Below are 18,861 nucleotides of genomic sequence, written 5' to 3' on the forward strand. Positions count from 1 at the left end.
TTTTTCAAAGGAATTTACCCAACATTGAGCATAAAAGTCTTTTGCCCTTGAAATGCTCGGTCTGCTCCACAGAGGCTGCTGAGTCCCGGGAGGTTAAAATATCACTGGATTTCACACTTTTGGTTTTGTTTTTATTTTTGATCCATGTGCAAATCAAAGTGTGGAGCTGACGGACACAAATGAAGTCCTCTCACCTCTCCGTGTTTCATGCATTTTATTTTGAGCTTATGCCACTGTACTGAAGTCTCACAGGAGCTGATTACGTTTGTTTCCTTGCAAGACTAAATCGCTGAATTGTAGGCGAGAACAGGGCATCTGAGAGGAGACGCTACTTTGCTGTTTTTTAATAATGCATGTATGAATGTGAATCACAAATTTGACTTTACTTTGAAGCAACTGTGGATGATTTGTTTTATGCAAAAGTGTTTAAAATGCCACCAAAAAAGCTACATATTAGGATTCAACGATATCAAGAATAAAGTTGAAATAAAAAGTTATTAGTAAAATATTTTTACTTAAAAATTTAATTGTTAAAAATAATGTTAAATTTAATTTTATTGGTTGCATTTTGGTGCTCCACCGGAAAAATGTGGTTTGCCATCTCCAGATTGGAGGAAAGTCCTTACCCCAGGTGGAGGAGTTCAAGTATGTTAGGGTTTTATTGACATGACAGAAGGATGGAGCGTGAGATTGACAGGCAGATCGGTGCAGCGGCAAAGAAGGAGAGAAGGAGCTGAGCCGAAAGACAAAAGCTCTTGATTTACCAGTCAACATTCCTACTCTCACCTCTGGTCATGAGCTTTGGGTAATGACCAAAAGGACAAGATCTCAGATACAAGTTTCCTTCACAGGGTGGCAGGGCGCACCCTTATAGACAGGGGAGGAACTCAGAGTAGAGCCGCTGCTCCTCCACACTGAGAGAAGTCAGCTGAGGTGGCTCGGGCATCTGTTTCGGATGCCTCCTGGACGCTTACCTAGGGAGGTGTTCCAGGCATGTCCCACCGGGAGGAGGCCTCAGGGAGGACCCAGGACATGCTGGAGGGAATATGTCTCTCGGCTGGCCTGGGAATGCCTCTGGATCCTCCCGGAGGAGTTGGAGGAAGTGTCTGGGGAGAGAGAAGTCTGGGCTTCTCTTAAAACTCTCTAATTGAAGAATGAATGAATGAATGAATGAATGGTTGCATTTTGGTGTCTGGAAAATTTAATTGCAGCTGTAATTGTATATACATATAAAGCATATTAAATGCAAGTAAAGTGTTTACTTTCTCTCAAAAGAACTTTAAATAAAATACAATGTTAAAAATAAAGGGTGAAATATAGTACCCTACACAAAATAATAATATACACCACCTGAGAAGTCTTGTCGCCTATCCAAGTTTTAGGAACACAAATAATATCTTAACTTCTAGATGACATTTGGTATCAGAAGTGTCTTATATGAAAGGCAAAGGCCTCTAGATTACTCTTATTTGAGCACAATAAAATATGATCATGTCTGATTATGAATGATTTCATTAGGACAGTAAGGTCTGACTCTGCTTAGACTAAAGTCTGGTCACTGAACCTTCAATAATGTCCAGTATAGAATATGTGCTCATGCTGCAGTGGAAACAGAATGAATATTGTGTCTGACTCCATCATGAGCTTGGAGGACTGCATCCATACATCTCTGACATGACTCAAATCACTGATTAATAAAGTCATCTGGAATGGCAAAGAAAGCCTTCTTGCAGGACTCCCAGAGTTCATCAAGACTCTTTGGGTTCATCTTCAGCGCCTCCTCCTTCATCTTACCCCAGACGTGCTCAATAATGTTCATGTCTGGTGACTGGGCTGGCCAATCCTGGAGGACCTTGACCTTCTTTGCTTTCAGGAGCTTCGATGTGGAGGTTGAAGTATGAGAAGGAGCGCTATCCTGCTGGAGAATTCACCCTCTCCTGTGGTTTGTAATGTAATGGGCAGCACAAATGTCTTGATACCTCAGGCTGTTGATGTTGATCATCCACTCTGACCCCGGTAAAATAACGTCTTACAGGTTTCAAACAAGAGAAGGATGAGTAAACACTGACTGGATTTTCAGTCTTGTGTGAACTATCCTTTTAAACTTAGTCTGAGATTATACTGTAAGACTTCACATCCGCTGAAGGTTTCTGTCAGTCATTTCCAAATGCATCTTGAAGTCTCTAAAATCAGTTTGCATTGAGATTAAAGTGAAGGAGCCACATGACGCTCAGTGTATGGCCAATAGCGCTCATTATAAGAGTCCCAGCGGAAAACACTCCACATCTGAAGAGCCAAACAACACGTCTGAATGGTGTTTGATTAGCAAAAACTAAAGTCAGGCTTAAAACGGAAACTATTTGACCCTTTGGTGAGCTCCTGGTGCAGAGTTCACCTTCCTCAATAAGTCACAGCAGGATTTTGACTCGTTTTATTGATTTATGATGAATTTTCTTGAGTGATTGGGTTTGACCTACGATCTGTTGAATCGCTGCAGAAAACACTTTAACCCATTCAGTCTTGCTTTTGGCTGAATTCGATGGAGTTTCTGACATCTGTTCATGATTAATAACAGCACAGACGCTTCAGCTTATCAAATATAATTTAACATCTTCAAAGTTTATAAAAAGCTGAAGGTTGTTTGCTTGATTTCATCCTCTGTGCTTCTGCTCCAGCGCTGGGAATCACTTACAGAAAGAGTTCAGACAAAAATAATCATTACTTATGTTTATATGTACTCATCCTGGAGTTGATCCTGTACAGCATTTTACTTTTTTGTAACAAAAAACAAAACAAAAAGAAAGATGCAAGCTGAATTCCTTCAGGATATCTTCATATGTTTTAAATGTTCGCTTTATCATATAATGCATTGAATAAATGGTGTAGAAATTGGTTGGTAAGTTTTACAATTTGTTTGTGGCAGCATTGCATTAAATATTATATTTTGAAGGAAAACTGTATTTTTGTTTTTAGTTGAAGAGGTAATTACCTTGTAAAATTTCCAAAATGATGTTTAACAGAGATTTACACATTTCTACACATAATAGTTTTAGTAACTCATTTATAATAACTCATTTATTTTGTCTTTGCCATGATGACAATACATAATATTTGACTAGCATTATTTTATTAGCATTACCAAATCAATCAATCAATCAATCAATCAATCAATCAATCAATCAATCAATCAATCAATCAATCAATCAATCAATCAATCAATTAATTATATGTTAATGTTGTCAGCCAACCAATGTTATCAGTCAAAGAATCAATTAATCAAATCAAATCAACCAACCACAAACCAACCATCCAATCACCCAAACCAATCAATTAACACCACATGAAATCAATCAACCAACCAACATTCAATAAACCAACCAATCAGCAAGTCAGTCAATCAACCAACCAACCAACCAATCAACCAATCCTATATGTTTATGTTGTCAGTCAACCAATGTTATCAGTCAAAATCAATTAATCAAATCAACCAACCAACCAACCATCCAATCACCCAAACCAATCAATTAACACCATATAAAAACAGTCAACCAACCAACCAACCAACCAACCAACCAACCAACCAACCAACCAACCAACATCCATCCAATCAATCAATCAATCAATCAATCAATCAATCAATCAATCAATCAATCAATCAATCAACCAAATCAACCAATCAACTAATTGATCAGTCAGTCAACCAACCAATCAATTAACCAATCAATCAGTCAACCAACCATCCAATCACCCACACCAATCAACCAACCAACACCATATGAAATCAGTCAACCAAACGAAATCCAATCAATCAATCAATCAACATGCAATAAATCAATCTAACGATCAATAAACACTACATGTTAATGTGATCAATCAATCAATCAATCAATCAATCATATATGTTTATGTTGTCAGTCAACCAAAGTTATCAGTCAAAATCAATTAATCAAATCAACCAACCAACCAAACCAATCAATTAACACCATATGAAATCAATCAATCAATCAATCAATCAATCAATCAATCAATCAATCAATCAATCATTCCTTCATTCAATCGATTATTTATACAATCAATCATTCATACAATAAATCATTCATTCAAACAGTCAATCCATCAATCAAATCAATCATTTAACCAACTAATTGATCAGTCAGTCAACCAACCAATCAATCAACCAAGCAATAAATTAACCAATCAATCAGTCAACCAACCATCCAATCACCCACACCAATCAACCAACCAACACCATATGAAATCAGTCAACCAACCAACATCCAATCAATCAACCAATCAACTGGGGATCAATCAAGTCAGTCAGTCAATCAATCAATCAACATCCAATCAATCAATCTATCAATCAATAAACACTACATGTTAATGTGATCAATCAATCAATCAATCAATCAACCAACCATCCAATCACCCAAACCATAAATTAACACCATATGAAATCAGTCAACCAACCAACATCCAATCAATCAATCAATCAATCAATAAATCAATCAATCAAGCAAGCACTCAAGCAATCGACACTATGTTAAAGTGATTAGTCAGTCAATCAGTGAATTAATATTCAATCAATCAATCAATCTATTATTTATACAATCAATCATTCATACAATAAATCATTTATTCAATCAGTTAATGCATCAATCAAATCAATCATTTAACCAACTAATTGATCAGTTAGTCAACCAACCAATCAATTAACCAACCAATAAATTGCCAATCAATCAGTCAACCAACCAACACCATATGAAATCAGTCAACCAACAAACATCCAATCAATCAACCAATCAACTGGGGATCAATCAAGTCAGTCAATCAATCAATCAATCAATCAATAAACACTACATGTTAAATGTGACCAGTCAATCAATCAATCAATCAATCAATCAATCAATCAACCAATCAACCAACCAACACCATATGTTAATGTAATCAGTCAGTCAATGAAAATACTCAACTGCCTTGTGAAATGTTTCCTTTTTTGATCTCAAAATAATAATTAATAAATGAATAACAAATTAATCATTTTTCCTTGATAATCAGATTAAAAACAGTAAATATAGTATATACACTAAACTCTTCTGAAATGCTTATTTATTATCTCAAAGATTACGGGACGGTCAAAATTCTGGAGGGACTGATTATAATCAATAATTAATCAATTATTTTGGCCTTGATAATCATGTTAAAACCCGTAAATATAGTGTTATTTTGCATCTTGATCATTATGATTCCTACTGACTGACATACATGTTGAGTCAATAATCACGTTTGTCTTCGCTCCATCGACTGATGTTTCTGACTGAGACTGTTTTTATTATTCCTCATCAGGAGATTCAGATGTTCAATCAGAGCTAAAGTCGATTCTCAGAGGGATGCACAAAAGCTCCGTGTTTGATTTATACTGTGTGCATCTCTTCTGGAAAACAAATAAGCGATGTTGTATGTGTGTTTGTGGCGTGTTGATGAATGTGAACACACAGATATGCCGTATATTCATCTGAAGGGCGGCGAGGTTATCTTGACTGTGGGCGAGTGAATACATTGAGCAGTTTAGACCAAAGCTCTGTATATAAATCACTCATTTGATCACAGGATTATTCTCTGCTGCTGTGAGTCTCCAACAATTGATGAATATCAGGTTAAAGCCACGTGTGGATGACTGCAGCAACAAATCAATAATCTCCCGAAATAACTCGCAGAGGTTACAGATATACTGCAGATACACAGAGAGTCAAGACTGTAGAAGGAGCACTCGTCAATTGGGAACCAATTAACTAATTGGTTTTGGTACCAATTTACTTTTGGTTTTGCTAACCTTTGAGCCACAGTGCTGCCCATCAGATTTCATATTCCTTTAATCGCTAACACTATATTAACTACACATTATGAATAATATATTAATTACAAGTAGTGAATTCTTCACTTGTTAAGCATTAACTCTCCATTATTAGACATTATTAAACTGCAGATATGCTCTATTCTTGACTAAATGTGCTTAATAATTGTTCTGTTATACTTTGTCACTGATTAAAATTAAGTATCGCATTATTTACAAATCATTTAGGTAACAATATAATAACTACACACTGTGAATCATCTATTGAGCATTAACAGTGATTCATTATCTGTTAAGCGTTAACTCTACATTACCAGATGTTAGTAAGCAGTTTATAACTACAGCTACAAATGCTGTCTTCTTGACTTATAAGCACAATTATAAAGTGCTTAATGATTGTATTTTCATACTTTATTACTTATTATTTGAGCATTACTAAATTAAGTATTGCATTATTTACAAACCAGATATTTAAGAATAGTTCCATAGTTCCAGGATCCATAAGTAAATGATTAATACACTAATTAAATTAGCCTTCCTACACTCACAATATTATTGTTGATGTTTTTTTCAGACTACTTATTTAAAATAAACTAAATCAACAAAGTTCTTGAGGATTTTTCTGGGACAACCTAATTGTTTTATGTTCAACTCACTAACATTTGTAAAATCAATTAAATGAACTTAATCGATTTGAGTTGGAGCAAGGTGAAAGAGTTGTGTGGAACCCAACATTTTTTACAGTGTATATCTTATTATTCAGGCACATTTTAAATGTTATATTACTAATAATAAAGTAATATAGTTACTATGTATGTTTATAAATGCTTTATTAACTCGACTTCATGCAGTTTTGTGATCTAATCTAAAATGAGGACTATTTATGCTTTATAAATCCCTTATAAATGATAATTAAAGGCTCAGTTTTATTCTAAACAGAAAAAAGAAAATAAAAGACTTTATTCATTTCTATACATTTGAAGACACAAATAAAACTAAATCTTTGCAGTCTTAACTCAAATAAAGTTACTGTACAGTTTAAACATCGCTAAATAACAGTGAAATATTTGATCATGATATATTGTTAAATTAAAATATTGCTGTTTTATCCAGTTTTATTTAATTGTATTTATTGCTAATGGTATTTTGACACTCCTGTTATTCAGCAATGTTTAAACTTTACAGTAATTTTATTTTTTAGATTAGATTGCAAACATTTATTGTTCATTTGATACTGAGCCTTTACTTATAAGTAGGCCCACACGGAATCTGCGGACATTTTTTGCTATTTCTGCTGAGAATTTTGGTAAAAATCTGCGAATTTCTGCTGAATTATTATGGGAGTACACTGAAAAAAGTGTTGCATGCAAAACTGTTGCAAACAATTTATTTGAGTTGAATTTAAACAAACAAATTAAATTTAATAATGTTCAACTTAATTTGTTTGTTTAAATTCAGCCCAAATAAATTGTTTGACACCACTTAACGTTAAAAAAAAATTGAGTAAATCCAAGGAATCATCTTTGAATATTTTTTTTCAGTGTATTATAACTAAAACCTTAATATGTGAAATAAAAAATAATCTCTTTTTAACTTGTATTTAATGTTTAAAATGCAAATCCAATTAGATTCACATTATTTGGTAAACAAAGCAAGTCTCTCATATAATATCTCTACTGAAAGACAGAAAATATTACTGTTCAAACTCCATTATACATAAATCAGATGAACATTTTCATATTAGTCAACAATATTACTGAAATTATTTAAAAACTGAACGAATATAGATTTACACACGTTTACACAAGTAAATAAACAGAATTAATGATGAGCTAAAAATCTGCGGAAAATCTGTGAAATTCTACACACGAAGATTCCGTGTGGGCCTACTTATAAGGGATTTATAAAGTATAAATAGTCCTCACTTTAGATTAGGTCCCAAAACTGCATGAAGGTGCCTTAATAAAGCATTTATTAACATAAATAGTAACCATTACTATATGCCTGAATAATAAGATATATGAATTTTGATTTGAATAGTTTATTAATCGTTTACTAACTCAATCTGAATGATCTTAAAAACCCCATCTACTCTTAAATACACAAGATTTGTAAATAATGCAACACTGAATTTAATAATGAAGTATTCAAAGTATGAAAACACAATCATTAAGCACATTATACATGTGCTTATAAGTTAAGAATAGAGCATTTGTAGCTGTATTTATAAACTGCTTATACTAACATCTGTTAATGTAGAGTTAATGCTTAATAAATAATGAACTATTTGCTAATGCTTAATAGATAATTCACAGTGTGTAGTTATTATAGTGTTACTATCATTTGTATTTAAGAGTAGTTCATTCAGAGTAGATCATTCAGATTGAGTTAGTAAATGATTAATAAACTATTCAAATTATCATTCATATATCTTATCATTCAGGCATATACTAATAGTTAATTTGTATGTTAATAAATGCTTTATTAACTCGACTTCATATAGTTTTGTGACCTAATCTAAAGTGAGGACTATCTTCAAAGTAAAGTAAAATTACTGTAAATGTTAAACATTGCTGAATAATAGGAGTGTCAAAATATAACATACAATTGAATAAAACAACAGCAATATAATAATTTAACAATATATTATAACACTTCAATATTATTTAGCGATGGTTAAACTGTACAGTAATTTTGTTTTAGTTAGGACCAAATTAATTTTTCATTTGAGACAGTTTCATTAGTGTATCTTCAAATGAATAGAAATTAATAAAGTCGTTTATTTTCTTTTGTCCCGTTTAGAATATATATAGAATATAAATATTATCATTTATAAGGGATTTATTAAGCATAAATAGTCCTCACTTTAGATTAGGTCACAAAACTGGATGAAGTTAAGCTAATAAAGCATTAATTAACTTACAAATTAACTATTAATATATGCCTGAATAATAAGAAATATGAGTGTTAATTTGAATAGTTTATTCATAATTTACTAATGCATTCTGAATGATCTATAAAAAAATAGCAACTTCTCTCAAATAACTGGTTTGTAAAATAATAATAATAATAATAAGAAGAATAATAATAAGAATAATAATAATAATAATACTTAAAGTATGAAAATACAATCATTAAGCACATTATAAATGTGCTTATAAGTCAAGAATAGAGCATTTGTAGCTGTATTTATAAACTGCTTACTAACATCTGGTAATGGAGAGTTAATGCCTAACAGATAATGAATTCACTATTTGCTAATGCTTAAAAAATTAATGTATAGCGTGTAGTTATAAAGTGTTACTGATATATGTATTATAACACCACATTTTTTACAATATATTTATGATATTTTTTAAAATGTACATATTACTACAGTTCACACATGAGTATAACAATCATGTAAGCAGCAAACATTTTACATCCCAATATCCATCCCAAACAAAAGGAAACCGTAAAATTAACTACTTAATTAATTATTTATTTATGCTTAGTTACTTTCCATCAATAATGTATACATGATAAGCATTCGGACAGATGCAAATCTCAATATTTGAAACAGATATTTGTTTCAGAGTTATTACATTTAGATAAATTATTATAGACAAATGTGTGTGTGTGTGTGCGTGTGTTTTAAAGGTTAAAAGACTATTACAAACAAGACTGAAACATGAGCATAGAAATCATTTCTTTAATTGAACGATCTGCTAATGAATGTCAAGAGCATTTAATTTAATATGTGACCTTATTATTTAGTAAGCAGTGTCATTTAACATGCAGAAGGGCCTCAGTTACCCGCGGTAAACTCACAGTAAACGAGCTGCAGTAAAATGAAGGCTCACTTCTCAACACTCTCCGCTCTGCTGATTACATCTGTTGTGTTTTTAAGGACTCCTGTTTGATTTAATTAAAAAATAGTTTGCTAATTAGTCTGTTAATGGCTTTCACACTCTTGTCCCTATGACTAACTCTCTAGATGACAGTAATTAGGCCCTTTTTAATGTGAATTCCTGTGAATTCCTGCTTTCAAGTGCTGCTTTGTTGTCCTGCGATTTGTCTTTTCTCGAATAGGAAATATAGTTTATAGTGGGTCTTTTTAGATTCATGCAGTGCATGCTTTAATATTAATTACTAAAGGAAATATTATTTGTATTTCTTTAAAAAATATAATCTTTTATTTATGCACTAAATTATTTCCATGTTATAATAATAATATACATATATTTGTACTTGTTTTAATAAGTTATTTTAGTACTCGATGATGATAATTGATCATTTTCAGCAGGAATAATCAGCAAAATAGGCCATTTTTGTTTAGTTTTGTGGCATTGTTTACATTCTGCTCTTCAATATGGCTGATTATGCCTCATAAAAACACTCTGTAGGCTTTTTCTCTGCAGCAGAGATAAAAATATTTATGTGTCTTTAAATGAAAGCTGAACACTTCAGATTAAAAAAAACAGGTCAACAGAAAGAGGAGGATCATTTAGCTCAAACTTTAGAAACTCAACTTTAGTGACCCGTTCTCTGCTGATGGAGTCGCTCTGAAAGCGTCGCTCCCTCGAGCTCTGACGCCCTTGAAAATGAAAAGGCTACAGATATTTAAAGCAGTCGTATTATTAAAGTTCTTGTTCCCGCGAATCTATTTTTCAGCTGTTTCTCTCTGTGCTTTGACAGGCCCGTGACAGTAAAGTAAATTAGTCCACTTTAACCTGTGGCCCCGGATCATTTCTCAAAGGCACCTCTTTTTACCTGTGTGCCGCTCCATTCAGGGTCTAATTTTAGGAAACTGGAGACATCAAAGCCCGAGCGGCTCCATCCCAGAAAATCACAGCAAATCCCTGTGACTTATCGCGCTGGGCTCCGCTCGAACCCTTGGCCTGCTCAAAGTGGATCTGGGGAATTAGACACCATTGACTGTATGAAGATGAGACTGCACAGAGCTGTGTGCTGCAGGGTTGCCAGGTTTTCACAACAAAATCAGCTCTACTGCCAATCAAACTAGCCCAATAATATCAAACTCAAAATATGCCACCGCTGCAAGGTCAAAACCAAATCAAACTAGCCCAGTGGCCAATCAAAACTACCTCAGTGGCCAATCAAAACCAACTCAATGACCAATCAAAACTTGTCCAGCGGCCAATCAAAACTAAAACAATTAAAACTGACCCAATGGTCAATAAAAACTATTTCAATGGACAATCAAAACTAGCCTAGGCATGGGCTGGTATAAGATTCTGACGGTATGATAACCTTGGATAAATATACCAGTCGAATCTAGCCCAATGAGCAATAAATACTAGCTCAAATGGCAATAAAAAGTAGCCCAATAAAATCTACCCTAAGTCCAATCAAAGTAGCCCATTGACCACTCAAAACTTTCCCAGTGGCCAATCAAAACCAACTCAATAACCAATCAAAACTAGGACCAGTCACCAATTAAAACCAACCCAATGGCCAATAAAAACTAGCCCAGTGGCCAATCAAAACCAACTCAATAGCAAATCAAAACTAGCCCAGTGGCCAATCAAAACCAACCCAATGGCCAATCAAAACTAGAACCAGTGACCGATCAAAATCAACCCAGAGGCCAATCAAAACTAGCCCAGTGGCCAATCAAAACCAAAACAATGACCAATAAAATCTAGCCCACTAAAATCTAGCATAAGTCCAATAAAAGTAGCCAATTGACTACTCAAAACTACCCCAATGGCCAATCAAAACCAACTCAATAACCAATCAAAACTGGCCCAGTGGCCAATCAAAACCAACCCAATGGCCAATCAAAACTAGCCCAGTGGCCAATCAAAACCAACCCAATGGCCAATCAAAACTAGCCCAGTGGCCAATCAAAACCAACCCAATGGCCAATCAAAACTAGCCCAGTGGCCAATCAAAACCAACCCAATGGCCAATCAAAACTAGCCCAGTGAAAACTAGCCTAATGAGCAATGAATACTAGCTAAATGGCCAATAAAAACTAGCCCAATGAAATCTAGCCTAAGTCCAATCAAAGTAGACTGTAGGAGCCATATTTAATAGTTTATTGTTTTAGGTAAGTTTTATATTTATATATATATTTGCATGTTATATACTTTTATATACTGTTTTTATATACTTCTTATGTTCTTGCCATTTGCATGTCATATACTTTGAGTTATTTTCTACTGCGCATGTGTAGTATGCTTCATATAGTTTCCACAGTTGGTGTGACACACGTGAGTTTTTAGTGCAATGTGCAGAAGTTGGAGAGCACAAGCTTTTGACCGTAGAAGTGAAATATTGGAGTCATTGTTTATCAGGCTGGAACAAACAAGTTGTATGTGAGTGGATTTTGACAACATTGGCACGTGTGGATGTCTGATGTAAAAATAAAACGAAGATACATTGAATTAGATGGACTCTCGTGTCTTGATCGAATGTAAGAGCACTAATACGCGTCAGTACTTGTGAATTAAGCATAATGGTCACATGTACCCTACAGTAGACCATTGACCACTCAAAACTACCCCAGTGGCCCATCAAAACGAACTCAATGATCAATCAAACTTGGCCAGTGGCCAAATAAAATGAACCCAATGGCCAATCAAAACTAGTCCAGTGGCTGATCAAAACCAACCCAATGGGCAATTCAAAACTAAAACCAGTAACCGAATAAAACCCAAAGACCAATCAAAACTAGACCAATGGTCAATCAAAACTAGCCCAATGGCCAATCAAAACTAGCCCAATCAAAACTAACTTAATGGCCAATAAATAGTAGCCCAATGACCACTCAAAACTAGTCAAAACCAACCCAACGACCAATAACAAACTAGCCTATGCAAAGTAGCTTAATAACCAATCAAAACTACCCTAGTGGCCAATCAAAACCAAGTCAAACCAATCAAAACTTGCCAGGTGGCCAATCAAAACCAACCCAGTGGCCAATTAAAACTAGGCCAGTGGCCAATCAAAACGAACCAAATGACCAATCAAAACTAGCCCAGTGGCCAATCAAAACCAACCCAATGGCCAATCAAAACTAGAACCAGTGACTGATCAAAACCAACCCAGTAGCCAATCTAAACTACCCTAGTGGCCAATCAAAACCAAGTCAAACCAATCAAAACTTGCCAGGTGGCCAATCAAAACCAACCCAGTGGCCAATTAAAACTAGGCCAGTGGCCAATCAAAACGAACCAAATGACCAATCAAAACTAGCCCAGTGGCCAATCAAAACCAACCCAATGGCCAATCAAAACTAGAACCAGTGACTGATCAAAACCAACCCAGTAGCCAATCTAAACTAGCCCAGTGGCCAATCAAAACCAACCCAATGGCCAATCAAAACTAGAACCAGTGACTGATCAAAACCAACCCAGTAGCCAATCTAAACTAGCCCAGTGGCCAATCAAAACCAACCCAATGGCCAATCAAAACTAGAACCAGTGACCGATCAAAACCAACCCAGTAGCCAATCAAAACTAGCCCAGTGGCCAATCAAAACCAACACAATGACCAATAAAATCTAACCCACTAAAATCTAGCATAAGTCCAATCAAAGTAGCCAATTGACTACTCAAAACTACCCCAATGGCCAATCAAAACCAACCCAATGACCAATCAAAACTGGCCCAGTGGCCAATCAAAACCAACCCAATGGCCAATCAAAACTAGCCCAGTGGCCAATCAAAACCAACCCAATGGCCAATCAAAACTAGCCCAGTCAAAACTAGCCTAATGAGCAATAAATACTAGCTCAATGGCCAATAAAATCTCGCCCACTAAAATCTAGCCAAAGTCCAATTAAAGTAGCCTATTGACCACTCAAAACTACCCCAGTGGCCAATCAAAACAAACTCAATGATCAATCAAAACTTGGCCAGTGGCCAATTAAAATGAACCCAGTGGCCAATCAAAACCAACCCAGTGGCCAATCAAAACGAACCAAATGACCAATCAAAACTAGCCCAGTGGCCAATCAAAACCAACCCAGTGGCCAATTAAAACGAACCCAATGACCAATCGAAACTAGCTCAGTGGCTGATCAAAACCAACTCAATGGCCAATCAAAACTAGCCCAGTCAAAACTAGCCTAATGAGCAATAAATACTAGCTCAATGGCCAATAATAACTAGCCCAATAAAATCTAGCCTAAGTCCAATCAAAGTAGCCCATTGACCACTCAAAACTAGCCCAGTGGCCCATCAAAATGAACCCAAATGGCCAATCAAAACTTGCCCAGTGGCTGATCAAAACTAGCCGTAAAGATAAAAATGTAATGGATAAGTGAAGAAAAACTCTGGCAGAAGTAAAGTCCAAACTTGTGAAATGAATCAATTAAAGACTGATAAAAAACCTAATATAAACATTGAAGATATTACTAATTAAATTGGAAAACTTTCCTCTACATATTCCTTTTTAGTTATTAATATTTATCTACAATCCTGGAGAGTCCTGCCAATTCATTACTATGGAAATGGAAACAGGGTGCCAGCACCTCACAAAAGTGTGCTCACTGTTTGATCATCATAGCACAGTTTTTATCAATGATAGAACATAAATTTGGCAGAATACAATATTTCAATGCATCTACATAAAAATAATTGATTCAAGTCAAATCTTTAACCCACAGAATAAAAAAACAACCTGCAGCAAGTGATTAAAAGTAGCCCAATTCTGCTGGAAATCCATGGACCTGGCAACCCTGGTGTGCTGGTGCATAAAGGCCACTGTGTTTAATTACCTGTCCGTGTCATGTGACGTCCCGTATCTGCGCTCTGTAATTAGGACCATCCAGAGGTTAATGGCTAAAGCAAATCAGTCTCTCCCAGACGACACGCTGGTTCAAAGCTTCACAGCCGAATATCAGACATCCACTCCTGCCTCGAATTCTGGAGCTTTGCATCTACGCTCTGACAGAATTGCCAGGAAGTTTCACAAGCAATTGCATGTAACACATTTAGAAAATTATGATAAGAATATATACACTTTTAGGGGGCTTCACAGTGGCTCAGTGGTTAGCGCTAACACCTCACAGCAAAAAGGTCACTGGTTCGAATCCCGGCTAGGTCAGTTGGCATTTCTGTGTGGAGTTTGCATGTTCTCCCTGTGTCGGCGTAGGTTTCCTCCAGGTGCTCCGGTTTCTATAGGAGAATTGATGAACTAAATTGGCCGTAGTGTATGAGTGTGTGTGTGTGTGTGTGAATGAGTGTGTATGGGTGTTTCCCAGTACTGGGTTGATTTGGAAGGGCATCTGCTGTTAAAAACATTTGCTGGCATAGTTGGCGGTTCATTCCGCTGTGGCAACCCCTGATGAATAAAGGGACTAAGCTGAAGGAAAATAAATGAATTAAGTTTTTAGGGTGATTCCTGGAAATTAAAATGGAAACTTTGAAACAAATCCTTGTAAAATGTTACTCCAATAATTTTTAGGTTTTCTTTTTTAACTCATTTTATTACAACACTTTGAATTACCACATTAAAGTACATTATTTAATGGTCTCCAGAAACGTCCGTGGAGGTACATTTTCAGAATGAGCCTGGGTTGCATACACTACGGACAATTTAGCCTACCCAATTCACCTGTACCGCATGTGTTTGGACCCGGAGGAAACCCGCGCGAACGCCGGGAGAACATGCAAACTCCACACAGAAACGTCAACTGACCCAGCCGAGGCTCAACCAGCGACCATCTTGCTGTGAGGCGACAGCACTACCTACTGCGCCACTGGTATTACAAATAATTCAACATTTAAAGCAAATCAAGTTTATAATCATGTGTAATTCTCCTCTCTGGCTTTTTATGAAATTCTTATTATTGTAGCATGCTAGAAAAGGTTTAAGACAGCTCCTTTATTTTACTTCGGGGTGTATCTGTACTTGTAACGTGGGGTTTTAAGGGGCTCGATTTTGGGGAAAAGCGAGTCTGCACACTCGAGAGGGAGGACGGGGTTTCCCATTGGAGGAGACAGGTATGTTTTTTGTGTGTGAGAGAGTTGCTGCTTTCCAGCGAGCACAAGGATTACTCTGTCTGCAACATGCAAAAGTTCATTAAAGACTAGTTTGAACTGTTAAACGCTTCCTGGCCTTCTTCAGTCTGTTACACTATATTTTATCCTTTTGTTGTATGTAACTTTACTGTTATTGTATGTGTAATAATGGGTTTTTAGGTTGCCTTTTTAAAATCTGGCAGGAGCAACAGATGAAAATTAGCCCTTGTGGCTAACTCTGGCTTATATACAGTTTTACTGTTGATTAATGAGCCCTGTTAAATAAATACATTTCAAATTTCCCCCACAGTCCAAACACATGTGCTATAGGTGAATTTGATAAACAAAACTGGCCGTAGTGTATGAGTGTGTGTGAATGTGAGTGTGTATGGGTATTTTCCAGTGCTAGGTTGCAGCTGGAAGAGAATCCGCTGCGTAAAACTTTTGCCGGAATAGTTGGCGGTTCATTACGCTGTGGCGACCCCTGATTAATAAAGGGACTAAGCTGAAGGAAAATAAATGAATTAAGTTTTTAGGGTGATTCTTGGAAATTAAAATGGAAACTTTGAAACAAAACCTTGTAAAATGTTACTCCAATAATTTTTAGGTTTTCTTTTTTAACTCATTTTATTACAACACTTTGAATTACCACATTAAAATTTTGATTAAAACAGTAATAGTTTAATTAAGCTTGAATGACAGTAAAACGTGTCTGTTTTTCTAGCTAAAAATGATCATAGATCAGTACCAAAATTAACAGAAAACACACTCCTATGTGGAAATATCCTAAAATATTTTCCAGCATATTCAGAACAAAAATAGACATATAATAAAACACATAATAACAACTAATAACAATGTTTAAGGATCATAAAATATTTATTGTCAGTAATTACAACTCTCAAACCACTGGACTTTACACTTTTGTTTTTATTAGGTTTTTGTTGTATGTTACTTTACTGTAATTGTATGTGTAATAATGGGTTTTTAGGTTGCCTTTTTAAAATCTGGCAGGAGCAACAGATGAAAATTAGCCCTTGTGGCTAACTCTGGCTTATATACAGTTTTACTGTTGATTAATGAGCATTGTCCCTGTTAAATAAATACATTTCAAATTTCCCCCACAGTCCAAACACATGTGCTATAGGTGAATTTGATAAACAAAACTGGCCGTAGTGTATGAGTGCGTGTGTGAATGTGAGTGTGTATGGGTATTTTCCAGTGCTAGGTTGCGGTAAAACTTTTGCCGGAATAGTTGGCGGTTCATTACGCTGTGGCGACCCCTGATTAATATGAGACTAAGCTGAAGGAAAATGATTGAATGAATGTCATGCTTTGTTTTTACTCTATTTTAGTGAGCCAGATACTTTTGTTTTAGTTAAGTTCGTTTTAGTTTTGGTTACCACAGTAACCGCTTTGTTAGCGTTCACCTGAGTTCTTTATTCTCTGCGTTTTAATAATCAGCAACTCTTTGTCATTCACTCGCAGGGAATCTGAAGGCCTCTGTTTTCCATCTGCAATTATCTGATACAATAAACACATTAAAAACATCCCCCGGGGAGACCAACTATTATTCATCCTGCCTGCGCTGACAACAACACACTGTGCTGCGGACAAAAACCAAGCAAACACAATGCGCCGGTTATCAGGTTTTTCCCATTCAACAGAAACTGACCTGTGGTTCCAGAAGAAGCCAATAAACTGGGAAAAAGATCCCGATTCTGCGTCCTCTTTGCTAATTCCGCAAGCGTTGTTGGTCCAATATCAGCAAGCCGAGCGGCGGTCTCTGTGGAGGAATAGAAATGCAATCTAAATCCATTTTGTGTTTACTCAGGCCCTCAGACACACAAAGTGAAGGTAATAACCTTCAGCCTCTGCTTATCTCTCTGTTTCCAAAAAAGCCAGTCGATGAATACGTAAAAAATTAAATAAATAACTCTTGAGATTTTCTTCTTTATCCTCGTACTGATGTTGACCTGAACTTTGCGACGGATGTAAAGGCTAAAAACTGAAAAACGTAACAGGAAAATTCTCTTATCTGTCTTTTGAGGATGAGAGAAAATAAATAAATAAATAAATAAATAAAGAAGTTGTGCTTCAGGGAGGAATTTCAGCCCAAATATCTGTGAAATGCTAATCTGTAAATTGGATGAAAGCATAAGCGCACTGAGGAGCACGTGTCGTGTTTGGACTCTGACTGTGAAGCTTAGAGTCTGGACGTTTTTGACTCCTTCCAGACACAGTGGCCTTTTCTTCTACATATCTGTTTGCTGATTTACATTATTTTAAAACTGGCAGCTGTATGGCAAGCCGTTTTAGCATTTAATAAACCTAATTTAATGTAATGACATAATTGTACAAATGTAATAAATAGAATATTACGGGCGGCAATGTGGATCAATGGTGTTGCACTGTGGCCTCACAGCAAGAAGGTCGCTGGAGTCCCAGCTGGGTCAGTTGGTGTTTCTGTGTAGAGTTTGCATGTTCTCCCCATGTTGCCGTGGGTTTCCTACACTATATAGGTGAATTGGAGGAACTAAATTGGCCGTAGTGTATGAGTGTGTGTAATCATGAGTGGGCATGGATGTTTGGATATGCTGCATAAGTTGACGGTTCATTCCACTGTGGCAACCCCTGAAAAATTAGGGACAAAACCGAATGAAAATGAATGAATGAATAAACAAGATTAAATTAATGAAAAAAACAAAACAAAATAATAAAGATTGATTAAAATAATATTGATTTATAATAAATGATACGATTTATGATTTTAAAGCACTTAAAAATTACTTTGAGATAACTTTGAAAAATTTGTTTTTGTGTTTGTTTGTTTTTAATTGAATTGTGTATCGTCTACTTTTTTATGCATGTATCTTTGTATGTGTCTTCTGCACTTTATATGTTTGTAAAGTGCTTTGAGATGCTGTTTTTAGGGTGTTTTCACACCTGTGGTTCAGTTCATTTGGTACGGACTAAGGGCTATAAATAATACACTAGCATTTCTCTACCGTTTTGGGTCATTTTCACACCACACTG

At 35.6% G+C, this 18,861-nt stretch overlaps 1 long non-coding RNA gene across 1 annotated transcript in view; it reads right to left on the reverse strand.

Moving 5' to 3' along the window:
- LOC130220740 (uncharacterized) overlaps positions 1 to 17,633 on the reverse strand; it is a 66,280-nt gene extending 48,647 nt beyond the window's left edge. Inside the window, exon 1 of the long non-coding RNA XR_008836223.1 lies at positions 17,501 to 17,633. This is a non-coding gene — a long non-coding RNA (uncharacterized LOC130220740). The remainder of the gene's footprint in view (positions 1 to 17,500) is intronic.
- Positions 17,634 to 18,861: the final 1,228 nt, after the last annotated feature.

The sequence above is a fragment of the Danio aesculapii genome, chromosome 1 (assembly GCF_903798145.1).
Source record: "Danio aesculapii chromosome 1, fDanAes4.1, whole genome shotgun sequence".
NCBI lineage: Eukaryota > Metazoa > Chordata > Actinopteri > Cypriniformes > Danionidae > Danio > Danio aesculapii.